Source organism: Hylobates moloch, unplaced genomic scaffold, assembly GCF_009828535.3.
Source record: "Hylobates moloch isolate HMO894 unplaced genomic scaffold, HMol_V3 SCAFFOLD_1, whole genome shotgun sequence".
NCBI classification, from domain to species: Eukaryota; Metazoa; Chordata; class Mammalia; order Primates; family Hylobatidae; genus Hylobates; species Hylobates moloch.
The window spans coordinates 77338337-77362510 of NW_026652276.1; the positions used below are offsets into that span (position 1 = coordinate 77338337).

Genomic DNA, 24174 nt, shown 5'->3' on the forward strand with positions numbered 1-24174 from the left:
TAATTGATTTCTAATTTAATTCCATTGTAGTCAAATACTCTTTGAAATGAATTGTGACTTATTTTATGGCCTAGCATAACACCACCTGTGGAATGTTCCATGTGTATTTGAAAAGAATGTATATTCTGAAGTTGTTGGGTATAATATTCTATAAATGTCAGTTAGGTCTGCAGGTTTGATCATTGATAATGTTATTCAAGTTCTCTAAATCATTGATTTTTTGTCTTCTTGTTCTAGCAACTACTGAGATAAAATTGATAAAATCTCTAACAATTATTGTGGATTTCTCTGCTTTTTACTTTATTCTGCCATTTTTTTTCTCCTTGGATTTTGAAATTCTACTTTGTTATACCCTTTTAAGATTGTTATGTCTTGTTACAAATTGGCCTTTTTTTCCCAATAAAATGACCATTTTTATCTGTGTTAGTATCCTTCGTCTTACAATCTACTTTTTTGATATTCATGTAGCCTTATCAGCTTTCTTTTGCTTAGTGTTTGCATGCTGTATCTTTTACTGAATTTTTTACTTTCAACCTGTCTGTGTTATATTTAAAATACGTGTTGAAAACAGCATACCATTGAACTGTGCTGTTTATCCAGTCTGACAATCTTAAGAGTAATGAAAATATACACCCACAAAAAGACGTATGCAAGAATGTTCGTAGTAAACTTTTTTATAATAGGTAAAACTTAGAAACAAATGCTCATCAATAGGTAAATGAAAAATTATTATAATATACTTATATAGGAGAGTGCTACTCAACAACAAAAAGTTATGATATACTTACATATGCAACAAAATGGTTAAATCTGAAAAAAAAGTGTTAAGGGACAAAAGCCAGGAAAAAAAGTAACATGCTTTATGATTCTACTTATGTGAAGTTTCTGAGCTGGTAAAACTAAGCTATAGTGATAGAAATTGGAACAGTGGTTGTCTCTGGGAGAAGGAGGGATTGACAGGAAAAGGGTACTGGGGTGATAGAAATATTCTACATCTTAATTGGAGCAGTTGCCAGACACAGGAATACATTTGTCAAAACTGAAAGTAATATACACTTAAAAATATCTGTATTTTATTTTATGGAAATTATATTTCAATTAAAGAAAATGGCATGAGCCCAATCTCCACTACCTTTTGTCTACTTCCTATTTTCCATAGTCTATATTGGTTACACCAAGCCAGGCTGGGTAAGCTGAGACACGCTAACCATGTTTACATTGTCTTGCTGACTCTCTTTCAGTTGACAGAATTCCTATCAAGTATCTCCTATGTACTATCTCCATGTGGCCAGCAATAAGATTGTAAGCTTCTCTGATATTAATCATACTTTAATGGGAAGCACAAGTCCAATTAAGCCTCTTAGATAATTCTCTCCAAAATAATTAGGAGGTGGCTCCTTCTGGGTCTTTGCTCATAATACCATTCATACTCTCTGCTTCTACAGAATTCAAAACCTAATTAGGTTGTCAAAATAAATACAGAGAAATTTAGATAATAACACTGAGTCTGGTACGACATAAGAGAACAACGTACAAAAGCAATCCAAGACAGCAAGATAGTACCCGATTTATCTGTGGTAACAATGACAAGCTTGAACAGATTTTTAAAAATTTTACAAATGTTTTTATGCACAGTATTTTACTTATCATGTACAACAATCTTAGAAGGTAGATCAGGGAGGCATAAACATCCTCATCTTTTAGATAAAGAAATTGAGTTTTTAATCAGGCTACGTCACTGGCCAAGCAAATAAGCGATAGATGCAAGACTGCAACTCGTATTTTGACTCCTGCTCCCAAAAAGGATTTATTCTATATTGCTTTTTGTTTATAAAAGGTTAACAGCATTGAGATCTGAAGTGATGTACAGAGGCTTCGTGGATGTGGTGGTACTTACATTAGGCTTTAAAGGCTGGCCTGGAGTGAGAGAATATTCCAATTGCAAGGGAAAATTATAAGCAAAGGCCCAAACCCAAACAGGACCTGCCTCTGACCTATAGGAGAAAGCAAAGCAGGTTGGGACAATAGCAGATGAGAAAATTAGTTGGACTGGGGTGGAGGTTCTTGCCTTGGTCAAGTCGCAGATTTTATACAGAAAGGACGATAGCAGCCAGAGTCCAGAGGTATCAAATACAATGCCGAAAGTCAATGGCAACTTGCTGAAGCTTTTTAAAAGGAAAGTAAAATATTAAGAAGAAAACTCTATTACAAAATATGTTAAATATTATAAATTATCAATGTTACAAAAAACTGATATGATACATATTTAAATTACAATTCTAGTACAGCTGTAAGAGTGGATAGGCAATGGGTGGGTTGTAAAGAAATGAAATAATTAGGTACACAAAACTTGTTTGAAATTTACTGTTAAGTGAATAAAAACAGTAGCAAAATAGAACCGAAGAGCACATTTTTCAGTATGAGAGAGAGCCATACTTGCTTGAAGGCATAAAAAGGAGTTATTAAGAATAAGAAATTAAGAATGTGAAAAGAAACTTGCTTGAGGGGACTTTTGAAATAAGAAGGCTAGGATGGGGTCAAGAACAAAGAAGAAACTGTTAAGCTGTGAAATCAAGAGGGATAACATTAAGCATGGAGAAAAGTCAGAGTAACTGGATGAAGAGATTAAAGTAAACAACAGAGAAGATTAAATTCACCTCAGCACCTCAGTCTTTTCAATAAAGCCCTGTGCAAGATGCTGCTGAAAAAGAACAGAAGAGAAGAATTGGGATTGAAAAATTCAGGAAAGAATAAAAAGTCCATTTGGATTATCACTGATAAGAAATGGGTTGTGTTGGTTGTTTTCAGAAGAAATAAGATGTTATAAATGTAAAAGTTAATATATAAATTTAAACACTTGATTTTAATAAACATATATTTAAGTAAAAACATACATTTAAGTAATAATTTATACATACATAGTATCTCCCTATGTTGAATTGACATTCTTTTTCCATTTGAATAAAGGAAAATAGAATCGTCACATATGAGGTCCAATTTTATCTGTCTAATAATCCATAAATGTAACAGAATAAAGCATCATAATAATAACCATTTTTGTTGAAATCTTACTAAGACCAGTAATTGTCTTAAGTGTTTCACATGTACATTTCATTAATTCAATCTTCACAATAAAATGTAGGATAGGAACAATTATTAATCCCATTTTACCAAAGGAAGTCAAAATAAGTTTATTACTTGCTTAAGAACACATTAGTGAGTAGGGAAGCCTGAATTTGGACTATGGCAACCTGAATCTGAGTCCTAGTTCTTGACCACCATGTTTGCTTGGTGGCTAAAACCATCAATATAAACTGTAAAGTGTTACTCAAAGCTCCATTTCCTGATAGAGTTAATAATCCAATATTTTATTATGTTCTATTTTTCAATTATATTTGACAATTGAAAATTGTATATATTTATGGTGTGCAACTTGATATTTGCATTGTGAAATGATTAAATCAAACTAATTAATATCTCCATCACCTCAGATATTTATATTTTGGTGGTGAGAACATTTAAAATCTACACTTAGCAATTTTTGAATATGCAACACAATATTATTAACTACAGTCATTACATTGCACAATAGATCTCCAGAACTTATTCCTCCTGTTTAACTGAACTTTTGTACCCTTTGACCAACATTTTCCATTCCTCCACCCCTACAGCCCTACCCACTAGCCCCTGGTAACCACCATTCTACTTTCTGTTTCTGTGAGTTTGACTTTTTTAGATTCCATACCTAAGTTACATCATGCAATATTTGTCATTCTGTGCTTGGCTTATTTTACTCAACCTAATGTCTTCCAGGTTCATTCATGTTGTCACAAGTGACAGAATTTCCTTCTTTGTTAAGGTTGAAGAGTACTTCATTGCGTGTGTGTGTGTGTGTGTGTGTGTGTGTGTGTGTGTGTGTATGCAATTCTTTATCCCTTCCTCATCTACAGATAAGACTTAGGTTGATTCCATATCCTGTCTATTGGAAATAATGCTGCAATAAACACGACAGTGTAAATATCTCTTTATCACACTAAGTTTGTCACCTTGTCTTGTTCCAGTTCTCAGGGGGAATGCTTTCAACTTTTCCCCTTTCAGTATGATATTGGTTCTGGGTTTGTCACAGATGGCTTTTATTACATTGAGGTATGTTTCTCCTATGCCAATTGTGTTGAGGATTTTTACCATAAAGGGATACTGTACTTTATCAAACACTTTTTCTGTGTCTATTAAGATGATCATATGCTTTTTGTTTTTAACTGTTTATGTGATGTATCTCATTTATTGACTTACATATGTTAAACCATCCCTGCATCCCGGGTATGAAACCCACTTGATCGTGATGTATTATCTTTTTGATATGCCCTTGGATTTGCTTAGCTAGAATTTTGTTGAGAATTTTTGCATCTATGTTCGTCAGGAATATTGGTCTGCAGTTTTCGTTTTTCTTATGTCCTTTCCTGATGTTGGTATTTGGGTGATACTGACTTAATAGAATAATTTAGGGTGGATTCTTTCTTTCTCTATCTTGTGAAATAGTTGCAGTAGGGTTGGTACCAATTCTTCTTTGAATGTCTAGGTATACACCCAGAAGTAGAATTACTGGATCATATAATAGTTCTGTATTTACTTTTTTGAGGAACTTCCATATTGCTTTTTATAATGGCTAATTTATAATCCCACCAACAGTGTACAACACTTTTGTTTTCTCCACATCCTTACCAACACTTATCTTTTGTTCTTTTGATAGTAGCCATTTTTAATGAATGTGAGGTGCTATTTCACTGTAGTTTTAATTTGTGTTTTCCTGATGATTAGTGATATTGGGAATTTTTTCATACACTTGTTGGCCATTTGTATGTCTTCTTTTGAGAAATGTCCATTTAGGTCCTTTGCCCATTTTGTAATCAGGTTATTATTATTATTATTTGCTATTGAGTTGTTGGAGTTTCTTACATATTTTAGATATTAACCCCTTATTGAACATATGGTTTGCAAATATTTTCTTCCATTCTGTAGGTTGTCTTTTCATTCTTTTGATTATTTCTTCTGTTTTGATCTGTGATTTTGGGGTCAGATTCAAGAAATCATTGCCCAGATCAATGTCATGGAGTTTTCCCCTATATTTTCTTTTCTTTTTTTTTTTTTTTGAGACAGAGTCTCGCTGTCACCCAGGCTGGAGTGCAGTGGCGCGATATCGGCTCACTGCAGGCTCCAACCCCCTGGGGTTCACGCCATTCTCTTGCCTCAGCCTCCCGAGTAGCTGGGACTACAGGCGCCCACCACCTCGCCTGGCTAATTTTTTGTATTTTTAGTAGAGACGGGGTTTCACCGTGTTAGCCAGGATGGTCTCGATCTCCTGATCTCGTGATCCGCCTGCCTCAGCCTCCCAAAGTGCTGGGATTACAGGCGTGAGCCACCGTGCCTGGCTTCCCCTATATTTTCTTCTAGCACTTTTACAGTTTTAGGTGTTCTGTAAGTTGTTAATCCATTTTGAGTTGATTTTTGTATACAGTGTGAGATAAGGGTCCGATTTCATTCTTCTGCATGTGGATACCAAGTTTTTCCAACATCATTTACTGAAGAGACTGTTCATTTCCCATTTTGTGTTCTTGGTACTTTTGTCAAAGATTTATTGACCATAAATGCATGGATTTATTTCTGGACTTTTGGTTCTGTTCCATTTGTATGCTGATTTTTATGCCAGTACCAAGCTGTTTTGATCACTATAACTTTGTAATGTATTTTGAGATCAGGCAGTGTGATGCAACCAAGCTTCATTATTTTTACTTAAGATTGCTTTGGCTGTTTGGGGTAAGCTGTGATTCCATATGAATTTTGAGATTTAAAAAAAATCTGTTATGTCATTGGAATTTTGATACAGATTTCACTGAATCCATAGATCACTTTAAGTACTCTGGGTATTTTAAGAACATTAATTCTTTCCACTCGTTAACACGGGATATCTTTCTTTTAATGTGTGTCTTATTTAATTTCTTTAATCCATGTTTTATAGTTTTTGGTGTACAGATATTTCACCTCATTGGTTAAGTTAATTCCTCAATATTTTTGATGCTTTAAAATGATATTGTTTTCTTGACTTCTCTTGCAAATAGTTGATTCTTAGTGTTTAGAAACACTACTGATTTTTGTATGTTGACTTTGTATCCTGCAATTTTACTGAATTTGTTTATTAGTTCTAACAAGTTTTTTTGTACAGACACAATCAGATTTATTTTTTACCTATTACTTTGGTAGTATGGAGGATGTGTAGCATCTGAAGACTTTTACAGTAGGAGATAACATAAAAGCCTATTGCAAGAGCCCAGGCAAAAAGACAATGAGTGTCTAAATCCAGGCAGAAATAATGAGAGTAAGAAAATGATCTAAGCAGTTCTGAGTTTCCATCAATACAATCTGAAGTTTGACTGCATGTCGATGGAGAAGGAGTTGCAGAAGCTGAAGAGGACTCCAAGATTCCTGTTTGGGAAACTTGATACACAGGAAACAGAAACCTTCCCTGGCTTTCCCGGCCCTTACTCATCTTCACCTTCTTTGAAGCTCAATTTCATGTGAAGATACCTCAAATTTATGGAGAAAGAATGAAAGCTGCATTTAAGAAAAATTATTCTGCCTTAAGATATTGGAGAAAGAAGAAGACTAAAATTAAGAACACTAGTAAGAAATCATTTCCAGGAATAAACCCAAGTCAGCTTGAAATTAAATGATGGAGGAAGTGGTGGTGGTGAATAGATACTTCCGAGTATTTCATGAAAGAAAAATTTAGTTGAAGTTTGAATGACTAATAAGCATAGCCTTTGGTAATACAAATATATGTATTATTCTTAAGAGTATGTTAATATTTCCATAGTTCATTAGACCATCATAGATTTTTTTCGACAACAAAGAGTAAAATGATGATCTTTCCAAAAAAGAAGTTGAAAATCATATTCTTTAGTAACTAAATGAAATATAAGAGAGAAAATATTATGATAACATGAAATGTAATAAAGAGCCAGGCATGGTGGCACACACCTATGGTCCCAGCTACTCAGAGGCTCAGAAGGGAGGATCACTTGAGCTCGGGATTTCAAGACTGCAATGAGCTATGATTGCACCACTGTACTCCAGACCCCATATATTAAGAGAAAAAAAGAAGAAAGAAAGAAGGAGGAAAAAAAGTATAATAAAAAAGAAATAATAATATTTTTTTCCTCATTTAATGTTGTTTGTTTAGCTCAACATGAAAATAGTATTAATAAAGAATACTGTGTTGTTTCAGGCAAACAATATAAAAAATGAATGGATTTTCATTTGAAGGAAAGTCTAACTATAGTTTTACTATGGAGGTTGATAGTGGGAAAAAAGCTACCAATATTTTAAAGTTCAATATTTTTTTGAGTTATGGGATATGATAAAAGAATATGATCTAATTAAACTAAAGAGCTTCTGCATAGCAAAAAAAAAAATATATATATATATATATATATCTCAATAGAGTAAACACATAACCTAGAGAATAGGAGAAAATACTTGCCAACTATGCATCTGACAAAGGTCTAATATCCAGCATCTATAAGGAACTTAAACAAATTTACAAGAAAAAAAAAACAAGCAACCCCATTAAAAAGTGGCCAAAGGACATGAACAGACACTTCTCAAAAGAAGAAATGCATGTGGCCAACAAACATATAAAAAACTCTACATCACTTATCATTAGAGAAATGCAAACCAAAACCACAAAGAGATACCATCTCACACCAGTCAGAATAGCTATTATTAAAAGGTAAAAAAAATAACAGATACTGCAGATATTGTGGTGAAAAAGGAACACTTACTTATACACTGTTGGTGGGAGTGTAACTTAGTTCAAGCATTGTGGAAGACATCGTGGTGATTCCTCAAACAACTAAAGACTGAAATGCCATTTGATCCAGCAATCCCTTTACCAGGTATATACCCAAAGGAATATAAATCATGCTATTATAAAGACACATGCATGCATATGTTCATTACAGCACTATTCACAATGGCAAAGACATGGAATCAACCTAAATGCCCATCAGTGATAGAGTGGATAAATAAAATGTGGTACATATACAACACGGAATTCTATGCAGTCACAAAAAAAAGAATGAGATCATGTCCTCTTCAAGGACACAGATGGAGCAGGAGGCCATTATCCTCAGCAAAGTAACACAGGAACAGGAAACCAAATATGACGTTTGCAGGTATAAGTAGGAGTTAAATGATGAGAACACATGAACATATAAAGGAAACCAACACAAACTGGGGCCTATCAGAGGGTGTGTGACAGGGTGGGAGGAGGAGAGGATCAGGAAAAATAACTAATGGATACTAGGTTTAATACCTAGGTGATGAAATCATCTGTACAACAGTTCTCAGGGGGGATGCTTTCAACTCTTCCCCCTTCAGTATGATGTCATCTGTGGGTCTGTCATAGAGATGGCTTTTTATTACCTTAAGGTATGTCCCTTCTATGCTGATTTTGTTGAGGGTTATAATCATAAAGTGATGTTGGATTTTGTCAAATGGTTTTTCTGGATCTATTTAGATGATCATGTGTTTTTTTTAACTTCTGTTTATGCAATGTGTCACATTTATTGACTTGTGGATGTTTAACCATCCCTGCATCCCTGATACAAAACCCACTTGATCATAGTGGATTATCTTTTTGATATGCTGTGGGATTCGGTTAGTGCAGGATTTTGCCCACTTTCACCACTTCTATTCAACATAGTATTGGAAGTTTTAGCCAGATGAATCAGACAAGAGAAAGGAATAAAGGGCATCTAAATTGGTAAAGAGGAGGTCAAACTGTCACTGTTTGCTGAGGACATAATTGTTTACCTGGGAAACACTAAACACTTATTCAAAAAGCCCCTGCAACTGGTAAATGAATTCAGCAAAGTTTTGATACAAAGTTAATGTACCCAACTCAGTAGCTCTGCTATACTACCAACAGTGGCCAAGCTGAGAATCAAATCAAGAACGCAACCCCTTTTACGATAGCTGCAAAAAAAAAAAAAAAAAAATAGAATACCTAAGAATATACTTAACCAAGGAGATGAAAGACTTCTACAAGGAAAACTACAAACACTGCTGAAAGAAATCACAGAGAACACAAACAAATGGAAACACATCAAATTCCCATAAAAATACCACCATTATTCTTCATAGAACTAGAAAAAATAATCTAAAAATTCACATGAAAAAAAAGAGCCCGCATAGTCAGAGCAAGACTAAACAGAAAGAACAAATTTGGAGGCATCGCATTACCTGAATTCAAACTATAAGGCTATAGTCACCAAAACAGCAGGTACTGGCATAAAAATCAGCATATAGACTAGTGGAACAGAATAGAGGATTCAGAAATAAAGCCAAATGCTTACAGCTTTGACAAAGCAAACCAAAAAATACAGTAGGGAAAGGACTCCCTATTCAATAAATGGTACTGGCATAATTGGCAAACCACATGTAGGAGAATGAAACTGGATCCTCATATTTCACCTTATACAAAACAATTCAAGATGGATCAAGAACTTAAATTAAGATCTGAAACCATAAAACTTCTAGAACATCCGAAAAACCCTTCTAGACATTGGCTTGGGCAAAGACTTCATGACCAAAAACCCAAAAGCAAGTGCAACAAAAACAACAATAAATAGATGAGACTTATTAAACTAAAAAGCTTCTGACCAGCAAAATAAATAATTGGCAGAGTAAACAGACAACCCACAGAGTGGGATAAAATATTCACAATCTATACATCCAACAAAAGACTAGTAAATATCCAGAGTCTGCAATGAACTCAAACAAATCAGCCAGAAAAAAAACAAACAATCTCATCAAAAAGTGGGCTAAGGACGTGAATAGACAATTCTCAAAAGAAGATATACAAATGGGCAACAAACATATGAAAAAATGCTCAACGTCACTAATTATCAGGGAAATGCAAATCAAAACCACAATGAGATATCACCTTACTCCTGCAAGAATTGATACAATCAAAAAATAATAGATATTGGCATGGATGTGGTAAAAAGGGAACACTTTTACACTGTTGGTGGGAATATAAACTAGTACAACCACTACTGAAAACTGTGGAGAGTTCTTAAAGAATGAAAAGTAGGTCTTACCATTTGATCCAGCAATTCCACTACTGAGTATCTACCCAGAGGAAAGGAAGTCATTATACGAAAAAGATAATTGCACAGCACATGTTTATAGCAGCACAATTCACAATTGCAAAAATATGGCACTGGCCCAAATGCCCATTAATCACTTGTTGATTAATATATATATATTATTTTATGTGTATATACATATATATTATTATACATATACAAATATATATGAATACTGCTTTGTCTTAAAAAGGAATGAAATAATGGCTTTCTCAGCAATTTTGATGGAATTGGAGACCATTATTCTAAGTGAAGTAACTCAGGAATGGAAAACCAAACATCGTTAAGTTCTCATTCACAAATGGGAGCTAAGCTATGAGGACGCAATGGCATAAGAATGATACAATGGACTTTGAGGACTCAGGGGAAATGGTGGGAGGGGGTGAGAGATAAAAGACTACACATTGGGTACAGTGTACACTGCTTGGGTCAGGGTGCACCAAAATCTCAGAAATCACAACTAAAGAACTCATCCGTGTAACCGAACACCACCAGTTCTCCAAAAACCTATTGAAATTTTTTTAAAAAAGAAATAATGGGTAAAACAAACCCACATGACACATGTTTACCTGTGTAACAAACCTGCACATTCTGCACATGTGCCCCTTCACTTAAAATAAAAGTGGAAAAAAGTCCCACCTATTATTTGAGATGGGCCAGAAATACACATACACAGAAGTAAAACATCCAGACCTTATTGCAACCATAGTGTGTATCCTTTTACCTTTCCCAGGCAGAATAGATATCTGGATAAAACACTAGTTTGTATTGCACTCTTTTTTCCACTTGAGACATTTTTCGGTAATTATCAGCTTAAAAAATAGAGATCATTTCAACTGAGAGATAACCAAAGCACTCAAAAGCCATTTTCATTGCATAGATTAATCAATACCCAGAGCCACAGTAAATTATACTCTTTCTTGCAAATCAACACTTTGGTATGACTGAAATGTTTCTTTTCCCTTTTTTTAACCATCTAAAACACAATTGACATCGTACACAGTGATGCAGAGTGACTAAAACAATGGGAAGCTCAGGCAAGTACAACAGAAGGTAATGGAATCACAGCAATATTCTGTGACAAAGATAATTTGTATCAACAAAGGTCAATATGAAGGACCTCCCAAACTGATCTCAACTCATTGGTGTACCCCACTTGAGGTGATTCACCTTATTTTATTTCTGAAAATGATTTTAAAAAAAGGACAGATAAAGTTAATAGAGCAAAGCCAATGTTAAAACATTTAACAGCACACCAATAACCTAGTATAACTTCCCTGTTTCACTTATAATTCAGAACTGGAGTATTTAGCAACCTCTGGCCGTCTAAATGAGAAGACAACCTTGCTTCTCCTTGTTGATTTACTCTGTAGTACTTTAGAAACAGATATCAGCCTAGCAATGGTCCTATTAATGTGGACTGGAAGAAATATAGAAGTGGAAGACACTTTAGAGATAATCTAGTCCAGTTCTTTTACAAAAGATAAAATTGAGAATTATGGAATTTAGAAGTATAGTTAGCTCTCCTTATTTGTGTGGATTCTGCATCTGTGAGTTTAACCAACCATGGATCAAAAATATTTTTTAAAAATTGCATCTGTACCGAACATGTACAGCCAAATTTTTCTTGTCACTATTCCCTAAACATTACAATACGACAACTGTTTACATAGCATTTACATTGTATTAGGTGTCATAAGTAATGTAGAGATGTTTGAAAGTATATGTGAGGATGTGCCTAGGTTATATTCAAATACCACACATACCATTATATTTTTTTGAGATGGAGTTTCACTCTTGTCACCCAGGCTGGAGTGCAGTGGCACAATTTCAGCTCACTGCAACCTCCACTTACTGGGTTCAAGTGATTCTCCTGCCTCAGCCTCCCAAGTAGCTGGGATTACAAGTGCCCGCCACCACCCCCAACTCATGTTTTTGTATTTTTAGTAGAGAAGGGGGTTTCTTCATGTTGGCCAGGCTGGTCTTGAACTCCTAACCTCAGGCGATGCACCCGCGTCAGCCTCCCAAAGTGCTGAGATTACAGGCGTGAGCCACCATGCCTGGCCACCACACTATTTTATATCAGGGACTCCACAGAGTTTGGTATTCATCTGAGTCCTGGAACGAGTCCTCCATGCATACTGAGGGATAACTGTATGCAGATGGTGACTTTCAGTTGCAGCCAGTGCTCATTTACCATTCCAAAAATCCTAGGGCCCTTAAGAATTATGCTAAATGTATTCAGCCTATGCTCTGTGAATGAAACAATAAAGTCTGAATGACAGCACATCTGTTTACAGCATGGTTTACTGAATATTTTAAGCTCACAGTTAAGATTTACTGCTCAGAAAAAAACTATTCTTTTCAAAATATTACTGCTCATTGACAATGCACCTAGTCACTCAAGAGCTCTGATGGAGATCTGCAAGGAGATTAACGTTTTCATGCCTGCACTCCATGGATCAAGGAGTCATTTTGATCTGCAAGTCTTATTAAGAAATCCATTTTGGCCGGGCGCGGTGGCTCACGCCTATAATCCTAGCACTTTGGGAAGCCGAGGCAGGCAGATCACGAGGTTAGGAGATAGAGGCCATCCTGGCTAACACGATGAAACCCTGTCTCTACTAAAAATACAAAAAACTAGCCGGGCATGGTGGCAGGCGCCTGTAGTCCCAGCTACTCGGGAGGCTGAGGCAGGAGAATGGTGTGAACCCAGAAGACCGAGCTGGCAGTGAGCCAAGCTGAGATCATGCCACTGCACTCCAGCCTGAGTGACAGAGTGAGACTCTGTCTCAAAAAAAAAAAAAACAAACAAACAAACAAACAAAAAAAACCAATTTTGTAGGGCTACTGGTGCCATAGATAATGATTCCATGAATGGGTCTGGGCAAAGTAAATTAGAAAACTTTTAGAAAGAATTCACCATTCCAGACGTCATTAAGAACATAAATGATTCCTAGGAGGAGGTCAAAATATCAACATTAACAGGAATTTGGAAGAAGTTGATTCCAGTCCTCATGGTTGATTTTGAGGGGTTCAAGACTTCGGTGGAGGAAGTAACGGCAGATGTGGTAGAAATAGCAAGAGAACTAGAATAGAAGTGAAGCCTGAAAATGTGACTTAATTGCTGTAATCTTATGATAAAACTTGAATGAATGAGGAATTGCTTCTCATGAATGATCAAAGTAAGTGGTTTCTTGAGATGGAATCTACTCCCAGTGAAGATGCTGTGAATATTGTGAAATGATAACAAAGGATTTAGAATATTACATAAACTTGTTGATAAAGCAGTGGCAGGTTTTGAGAAGATTGACTCCAATTTGAAAGGAGTTCCACTGTGGGTAAAATGCTATCAAACAGGATTCCATGCCAAAGAGAAATCTTTCATGAAAATATGAGTCAATCAATGCAACAAACTTCATTGTGGTCTTATTTTAAGAAGTTGCCACAGCCACCCAACCTTTAGCAACCACCACCTTGATCAGTCAGCAGCCATTGACATCCAGACAAGATCCTCCACCTACATAAAGATTATGACTTGCTGAAGACTCAGATGATTATTTGCATTTGTAAGCAAGAAAATATTTTTAAATTAAGGTAAGTACATTGCTTTTTCGGATGTAATTCTATTACATACTCAATAAACTATAGTATAGTGTAAACACAGGTCTTTTTTTAACTTTTATTTTAGGTTCAGAGGTACATGTGAAGGTTTGTTATATAGGTAAACTGAATGTAACAGGGATATAGATTATTTTGCCACCCAGGTAATAAGCATAGTACCCAATAAGCACTTTTCTGTGATCCTCTTCCTCCTCTCACCCACCTCCCTCAAGTAGGCCCCAGTGCCTTTTGCTCCCCTCTTTGTGTCCATGAGTTCTCATTGTTTAGCTCCCACTTGTAAGGTAGAACATGTGGTATTGGGTTTTATGTTCCTACATTAGTTTGCTTACTATAATAGCCCCCAGCTCCACCCATGTCCCTGCAGAGGACATAATCTTATAATCTTTTATGGCTGCATAGCATTCCATGGTGTATATGTATCCAGTCCACTGTTGATGGGTATTTAGGTTGATTCCATGTCTTCGCTATTGTGAACAGTGCTGCAGTGAACATAGGTGTGCATGTGTCTTTATGGTAGAACCATTTATATTTCTTTGGCACGTACCCAATTATGGGGTTGCTGGGTTGAATGGTAATTCTGCTTTAAGTTCTTTGAGGAATCACCACACTGTTTTCCATAATTGCTGAACTAATTTACAATCCCACCAACAGTGTATAAGCAATCCCTTGTCTCTGCAATCTCTCCAGCAAGCAATGGACAAAGCACTTCCTGTTTAATAAATAATGCTGGGATAACTGGCTAGCCATATGCAGAAGATTGAAACTGGACCACTTCCTTATACCATACAAAAAATAAACTCAAGATGGATTAAATACTTAAATTTAAAACCTAAAGCTGGCCGGGCACGCTGGCTCACGCTTGTAATCCCAGCACTTTGGGAGGCCGAGGCGGGTGGATCACGAGGTCAGGAGATCGAGACCACAGTGAAACCCCGTCTCTACTAAAAATACAAAAAATTAGCCGGGCGTGGTGGCGGGTGCCTGTAGTCCCAGCTACTCGGAGAGGCTGAGGCAGGAGAATGGCGTGAACCTGGGAGGCGGAGCTTGCAGTGAGCCGAGACTGCGCCACTGCACTCCAGCCTGGGCGACAGAGCGAGACTCCGTCTCAAAAAAATAAATAAATAAATAAATAAAATAAATAAAACCTAAAGCTATAAAAACTCTAGAAGGTAGGCTGATAAATACCATTCTAGACATAGGACCTGGCAAAAGTTTCATGACAAAAATGCCAAAGCGATTGCAACAAAACCAAAAATTGACAAATAGGATCTAATTAAATTTAAGAATTTCTGCATAACAAAAGAAATTCAACAGAGTAAACAGACAACCTACAGAATGGGAAAAAATATTTGCAAAGTATGCAACCGACAAAGTTCTACTATCCAGAATCTATAAGTAATTTAAACAAATTTACAGGCAAAAAACAAAAAACAACAACAACAACAACAACAAAACACCATTAAAACGCAGGCAAAGGACGTGAGCAGACACTTTTCAAGTGACATACATGTCAAGAAGACATACATGGGACAAACATATGAAGAAAAAACTCAACATCACTGATCATTAGAGAATGCAAATCAAAACCACAATGAGGCTGGGTGTGGTGGCTCACGCCTGTTATCCCAGCACTTTGGAAGGCCGAGGTGGGTGGATCACTTAAAGCCAGGAGTTGGAGACCATCCTGGCCAACATGGTGAAAACCCATCTCTGTAAAAATACAAAAATTAGCTGGGCCTGGTGAAGGGCGCCTGTAATCCCAGCTACTTGGGAGGCTGAGGCAGGAGAATGGCGTGAACCCGGAAGGCAGAGCTTGCAGTGAGCCAAGATCATGTAGCTGCACTCCAGCCTGGGTGACAGGCAAGACTCCATCTCAAAAACAACAACAACAACAACAAAAACAACAACAACAACAAAACACAGAAACAAATACCGCAGTGAGATACCATCTGACACACCAGTCAGAATGGCTGTGATTAAAAAAGTAAAAAAGGTAAGTCTCTTATAGACTAGGAAGTCAAAAAAATCATGTGATTCACTTTGTGATAATTGCTTTTCTGGTGGTGTGGAACTGAACCAGTAATATCTCTGAGGTAAGTCTGTAAATAAAGGATGTGCCAATAGAACACCACAATTACACCTGAATTCCATGGCAAGGGCTGAAGGAAGAGCAAGTTTTGCAGCAAAAGCAGGACACTGCAAGTCTCACTAATGTTTTTGAAATATTTCCCACCAGATGGGAAAGTCTGAACTTATGACTTATGGAGAACATTTTTAAATTAATGTGAATACCAAATCGTGTACATTTTTTTAAACTGGAAAATAGTTGGAAGAGAAAGAAAAAACAATATTTTTATCTTATGTAAGGGTAGTTAATAGATAGTTTCATTTATGATGCTGATGGTTTCTTTTAAAATAATGGAATGAAATAAGGCAATACATGCATTCCAAAAAGCTAGAAAAAATAGAAGAAGAAAAAATAAAGATGGGAAAAACTGCAGTTGATATACCCCTATGGGAAAATCAAGAAAAATATAAGAAAAGTAGAAACCACAAAACAAGTTATGAGAAGAAAAATCAAATATTATCTGATACTTAAAATAATAAATTTTGAATTGGTTAATTTATAATTAACTAACACAAAATACCAAATTAGATCACAAAGCAAAAGTTGAACAGATGTTGTTTATTTGAAAGAAGCATAGAACAAATTGCCAAAATTAAAAATTAAAAAATGGACAAAAATATATCGACAAATACAAACAAAAATGTAGGTTTTACAATGTTATTAGAGAGAAAACCTACCTCAACGCAAATAACTTAAATGAATCAGTAAGGTAATTTTGTACTTGTAAATGTTCTAATAAATATATACTGGTCATAAAATCATGAAGTTAATAGTAGTACATTATTATGCAAAGCTGTTAGAAATTCAGCACAATTGTAGAATACATTAATTCATTTTTCTTAGCTTTTGAGAGACCAAAAGCCTGCAAACAAAATTATTAACTATGCTAAAATCTTCGAATTTTTCTACAAAATGTGTACGTCTATGAAAGTGAAATTGTCAAAATGAGTAAGAAGTGAAAACTTGATCAGGAAATTAATAAGGAAATGAGTTAAAAGAAATATGTAAAACCACTTTAAAATAACAATAAAACATGTTTATAGGTGAGTTTTTATTTTCTAGCAAGTAAATATTGATATTATCTAGAAACAATTTATTTCCACATTTTGTAAACACATTCAAAGGATAGAAAAATAGGAAAATTACTCAAAAATATTTTTGAAGCAAATATAAATTTGATAGTAAAACTTTTCCAAAAGAACACCCTCAAAAATGAAATCTACAGCCAATATCACTAATGAATACAGTTATAAACATCTTAAATAAAATATACAACTACTTAATAACATAATGCACCAAAATAAGATCCAAAATAGTAATGAAAAAATGATGCAGTACTTAAAAATATATTAATGAAATACATGATATTAATGGGCCAAAACAGAATCTGAACTACATCTAGATGCTTAAAAGTCATTTAATAGATACCACATTTATTTATAAATTATCATAAATTCTCTTTGTAAAGAGAAATATCCTTACATTATGAAGTTGATCTGTCTCAAATCAAATTTACATCAATATATCACTAAGGATATTGATGTAAATGTAATTTAGTGAAGAGCCACTATGAATATTTATGTCAAAGTTAGGAAACAGCAGGAAATTTGCACCATTAATATTTTCCAGGAAAATCTGACAATATAACTGGGGGTAAACATTGTTTAGAAATAAGTAAAGGCGGCCGGGCGCGGTGGCTCAAGCCTGTAATCCCAGCACTTTGGGAGGCCGAGGCGGGCGGATCACGAGGTCAGGAGATCGAGACCATCCTGGCTAACACGGTGAAACCCCGTCTCTACTAAAAATACAAAAAATTAGCCGGGTGTGTTGGCGGGCGCCTGTAGTCCCAGCTACTCGGGAGGCTGAGGCAGGAGAATGGCGTGAACCCGGGAGGCGGAGCTTGCAGTGAGCCGAGATCGCGCCACTGCACTCCAGCCTGGGGCACAGAGCAAGACTCCGTCTCAAAAAAAAAAAAAAAGAAATAAGTAAAGGAATGATTGCTTAGAAATATTAGTAAAGAAAGGCATGACATAATTGTCCTAATTATTTACAGACAACATTATGTACGTAGAAAAGCTAAAAAGTCAACAGAAAAATAGTGAAATTAATAGGATATATCAGTAATATAGTTATACCTATACATTTCTCTATATAGGTTCATTGATTCAGAAACTTAAATACTGTCAAGCATCTATACTTGATAATTGTAGTGTAATGTGACTATATAGACCAGAGTCTGCAACTTAGTTTCCATAAGGGATGATTTAGTAAGTATTTTTGGCTTTGTGGACCATATTGTCTCTGTTCCAAGTATACAGTTCTCACCTTATACGATGAAAACAGTCATGGAAAATTTATATAAAAATAAGCATGGCTGTGTCCCAATACAACTTATTTATGGACATTAAACTTCAAACTTAATATAATTTTTACATGTCATGAAATATTATTCTTTATCTCTCCAAACCATCTTAAAAGAGGCTGTAAAAGACCATGGTTTGCTGAGTCATAAATAGGCTATAAGTGACCTCTCAATGATATTATCACAAATCAATCTGGTAGGTGTTATGCACATCAAAAACAGAACTGTCAAAGTCTATGTCATGTCATGAAGAATTTCATGAACTTCATCGAAGAAAGATTACCAGCTCTAGAAAGGAGACAGAAGCGAATTTGAAAAGTAAAGGTTAAGAAGGGCAGGTAGAAGATCCTGAGGAGTTTAATAAACCAGTGAAATCATCTTCTGTTCCAGTTCATGTAGATGAAATAATAAGAACCCCCCTAACCTTTCGTGTTCTAGGAAATTACTGTAAAGAATGACCCTTCCCCATATAGCACAGGCAAAACTTACAAATGTCCCCCATTCACCCATGATGAGACCCAACACAGAACTTCAAAATTCCCATTCTTTACCTCATAAATGATAAGCTAAACTGTCCGTCCCCACTGACCAATGGGAACAAAATGCCTATTAACCAAATTTTGGTTAAGATTTTCTACTTTCCCCAAACCCCTGAATTTTGACTTACTTTCAAGATGAGGCAGCACGCCACCCCCCTTACATAGTCCCTCAAGGTAGCAGGCTGGTCTCAGAGTGAAACATTCTCTGTCAGATCATACCACCCTTAAATCCCTCTTCTCCCCACCCAGTTCATTCTAGCCTTGTTTACTCCTCTCTCTAAAAGAGAAATCTTTGCCTAACTCTTGAGATCCTTGCCCTTTCCCCACCTTGTAATTATCGCTGAAGATAAAATCTCTCCTTACTGTGAATAAAAATAAAAATCTGACATTTGTTTGTCACAACCCTATGTAAAAATCAGCAAGAATTTCCTAGGAAATAAAATTTCCTTTTTTTTGTTTAATGGCATGATGTTCTTTTTTAAATAAAAAATTAATTTAAAAAAGTGCATTTTCAGGGAAATAACTGATAAGTAAAATGCACTTACTAGTTTTACTTTAATAAGTCTTTGGGATTTAAGTAGTGTTTTTTTCATCTTAAATTTAAATGATATAGACTTGATAACTGAACATGAGGATAGACAGCAGATAGATTTTGCAGTTAACTTGTATGATATATTTATATTAGTTAAATGTTTTCTTCAAATGTTGAAAAAAATTCCCCTCTATATTTTTTCCAAAGAATTAAGATGTTTATTAATATCTTGATGCATTCAGATATGCAGAATATGTGCATGGGATATTTCTAAATTTAGATATCTGTGTCTAGTTTTATTACCTGTGAACTAAGTTTTCCTGACTTGCTTCTATTTTTTTTTCGTACTTAGATCTTGTCTATGGGATTTATGTAGACACCAACAATATAAGATTTTCTTTAAAAGCACATTAATTACTATCACATCTAAGCTCTCCTCTGGAGTCAGACTCCTGGATTTTATTTTGTCTTAGTTTTTAGCTATATGATCATGAAGGTATTTAAAATCTATGTTCTTCAGTAGCATCATATTTTAAATTTAGTCATAATAGTACCTAATTCACATGATCGTTGTGAGGATAAAAAAATTGGATTCATGTGAATTATTTCAACAGTGCCTGTATTATAGTAAATATTTCATAAATGTTAGCTATTATATTAATCAAATCTTAGCAGAAAACAGATGACACACCCCAAGAGGAGATTTTAATTGAGAGATTAAAATAAAAAAGGATTATTTACAAAGGTATATTAGGGTTAAGGAAAATAAACAAAGCAGGGTGCACCCCAAGGCTAGCAGCAGTAGGAGGCAAAAGGAGGAAATAATTACTAGAATCAGAGGGAGTAGGGGCCATTTGGCAGGAGTTGTGGTGTTTACATTCAACCACAGTAATCTGGCAGGGAAGGATCTGGGGAATAAATGCCCTTACCTCACTCATGGCATAGAGAACTTAAACCACACAAGATAATCTTCACTGGGCCGGAAGAGACCTAACATATCAACATATGCAGCACTTTGCGTGAAATTCCTGAGACAAAATATCATCATGCTATCTTTGAAAGTGTACATGTGAAAATACACCCTTTGACTTTTTTCTTTTATTATTTCTACTCCTATTATCGTTTCTTTTGCTTTGTTTTCTACCACCACCACTCTCACTTGAATCACGGATGTTCCTTTGGTTCTTACCACCTATTATATTACAACATCCCAAATACTTGTCCTTGTCTATGAGCCATTCAGCAACACACTTTGTTGTTGTTGTCTAGTTGGTTGGTTTGGTTTGGCTAGATTTTGCTTACATATTCCTGAGTCTGTTTTTGCTACTTGCTGTAAAGGACACTAGGTTCTGAAACATTTTCCTGTATTTGTTAGAAACACTGTCACTAAAACTAAAATAGTATATACTGAATTATAGTCAGAAACCATCACATCTTTTAGAATGTTTTGAGTTGTAAAATATATTTAATATTATATTAAATCATATATTGTTCTGTTGATTACTCCTTATGGTCTTTAATAATAAGCAGATTTTTTTGGTTGAGTCAATTAAGGTCAGAAATTTGGGAAACCAGAATCTCAGAAAAATGATGAAGAACACGAGATCAAATTTGTTGGTAGTTAAGGCAGTATCTCAAATCATTCTACAATTCAGGTTTTGAAATTCTTGCAAAAAACACATTCCTTGCCATCTCAATGTCAGAAGAACACTGCAACCTACATTTTATCCTTTCCTATAGCAGCTAGGTCATTGTATTTTATAAGTTGCATTCTTGAAGATAGATAGATAATAATGATGTGGGGGAGTTAGGCTATATATACATGTGTGTATATGTTTGTGTGACTATTGTTGGTTAATCTGCTATTGGTTGTAAAAATTACTCATGGAGTTAGAGAGCTCTTTGTGAACAAGATTTGGAAATAGAGATTTTTGTGTGTGTGTATGTGTGTGCCTGTGTGTATGTATGTGTGTGTGTGTGTGTGTGTGTGTGTGTGTGTGAGAAATAGGGAGAGCAAGAGGGCACTGTCTCCCTAAATTATAATTATTATTAGTTTCTGTTAAAATTGTCTATATACCATATCCATATCATTTTACAAATCACCATAAAGTCTACTCCAACACTAAATTTAAAAGCTATTAAAGGCAGTTGTATTAAAGCAAACTACTGAGAGCTATTTTAATAGCTCACTTGAAGTAGGACAAAGTTATGTTGTAAAACTAAGAAACTCCAATAGTACCTTGATTGAAGTTTTAAATGAGTAGAGCTCAGCATATGTATTACCTCCTACGGAAGGCAGTATATGTAGATACTGAGTGGCTTGATAGAACCATACAAAACAATATCTGTCCTTATATAGTACACAATTAAATATGACAGATGACCCAGGTCCACATATATCTGGCTACTTCACATTACAAATGTAGACATAGGTGCAGAGTATAATGGAAGTATATGCTGCATATGAAAACAGAGAGAACATCATAAAGGAAGTGACATTTGAGTTAGATTTGATTAGGACAAAAGTTTATATACATTTCTGAAGCAGAGGAGATTATTAAGAAAAATTCACTGAAATCCTGGAACCTATGGAGGGCAGAAATATATTCAGTGGAATTTTTTTCATATATGATTATGTGGAAAGGGATCAATTTTATCATAGCTGGTTAGCATATTTATATTAGATAAGACTTTCTATAAATAAAGTAGTATAGACATTAGGTGGTAAACAATGGAAAATACCTAAGATGCGATTTAGAACAAAACATGCTTGAAGACTCTTTAGGAGAGTTAACTGGGTGGCTTCCATTAGATCTTGGTGATTTATATAAACTAAGGTAGTAAATAATTTTATTACACTTAAGGGATTGAAAGCACAAAACGATGAGGTCAATTTTCCCAACTGAATTGAGCAGGAAAATAAATAACATTCATTGTCCCTTATTCACTAAGCTAAGGCGTGCTTCTAACTGAAACTAAAAACAAAACATTTCCAAGAAATCTGGCATTGTTAGCATTATTTCAATTTATCTTTAAAAAAAGAGTATAATTAACTTCCTGTGATATGGTCACTAGAGATTAGACAGTGAGAATACTGCAATGATTAAGTCCTGGACAAAATAACCAGCTTTATCACATCTGTAAAATGAGACCAATGCTTCGCTCCACACCGTTGTAAGAATTAAAGCAACCTACATAGAGAAAGCTCAGGACACAGCATATGCAGGACCAATATTAAATTTTAAGTGTATGCTCATCCTGTGACTAAAACAGCATATTTTTAAAACTTCTTATGTGCCAGACATTGAGTGTGGTATTTGGGAGACAGATATGATGACCAAGTTCCTGACTTTGAGGAGCTCACAATCTACAAGATGAACAAGCAAACATTTACTCTCATTTAAGGTTTGATTTTATAACACTAATATGCATTTATTTCTACTGGTGTAAATACTGAATGAAAAATCAGGCAGATTGCATGGGGTCATTTGTAAATGTGAATCAGCCCAATAAAGTGAAAGAGAAAGCATAGTGCCCCTTAGTATGCTTAAAGGAATAAATTTAAGTTTCTAAGATTCATTAATTTATTCTACAAACATTTTTAGTCTCTTCTATAGATCAGGAAGTGTTCTAAGCATTTGTGAAACATCAGTGCACCAGACAGATAATAATCTCTGCCCATTTGGGGCTTAAATTACCAACAGGAGAAATACAATGTATACAGTATGCTATAACGTGATGTGTTAGAAGGAAAGGAAAGAAAAGAAAGGAAAGGAAAGGAAAAAAAGAACAAAGCAAAGCAAATGATAACAAAGAAAAGAAAGTATAGAAGCATATGGGAGATGATAAGAATGAAGTTAGAGGAAGGGGGCTGAGATTTTTAAATAGGATAGTAAAGAGTAGATATTATTTAGAAACAACATTTGAGCTCAGATTTTGAACAGGTGAGGAGGTTAGTCATGTAAGTGCCCGAGGCAAAAGGCTTCTAGGCAGAGGAAACAGCCCAAAGAATTGAAGTGTTCCTGCAATATTCAAGAAATAGTGAAAGTGAATGAGGGAAAGAAAAACTGGAGACAAATTCAGAGAAATACTGTAATGGGATGGAGACCAGGCTAAATAGAGCCTTTTTGGAAATTGTCAGGTGGCTTTTACCCTGAGAAAACTGGAAATCACTTGTGGAATATTGAGCAGGGATGTGGCGTAATCTTACTTCTCTCTTGACATGTTGAGAATAGATTGTGAGGAGAAGTAGAAGAATAAAGTCCAATTAGGAAATTAAGGCAGAAATCCACGAGAAACTTGATGGTGGCTTGAGCGGGGTAGCAGTGTGAAGGTGGCAGCACATAGATCCTGGGTATATTCTGAAGTTGAAATCAACAGGAATTTCTCAGGGATTGAATGTCAGATATAAGAGAAAAAGAATAATCAAGGATGATACTAGAGTTGTTAGCCTGAGGATGAGGAAAACTAGAGTTATCTCCTGAAAAAAGTAAGGTGGGGAAAGCGGGGATTGGAGCAGGTTGGTTGGGAGGACTATCAGAAATTTAGTTTAGGGATGTTAACTTTGCAGTGTCTTCTAGATATCCAAGCCAAATAAGCAGTTAGACACACAAGTTCAGCTTGGCAGAAAACTGGAGGTAAATATTTGGATGTCATCATGATTTATATGGCATTTAAAGTCATAAAACTCAATGGGATCAAAAGAAAGTAGATAAAGAAGAAAAGAAAATCAGGGACATCCAAATAATGAAGTCTGGGAAGGCAGAGTAAAGAGTAAAGTG

General features: G+C 35.3%; 1 protein-coding gene across 4 annotated transcripts in view; it reads right to left on the reverse strand.

Annotated features, from left to right (window-relative positions):
- Positions 1–24174, reverse strand: part of SCN2A (sodium voltage-gated channel alpha subunit 2) — a 195908-nt gene that overhangs the window by 120061 nt on the left and 51673 nt on the right. The gene's annotated exons all lie outside the window — the stretch shown is intronic.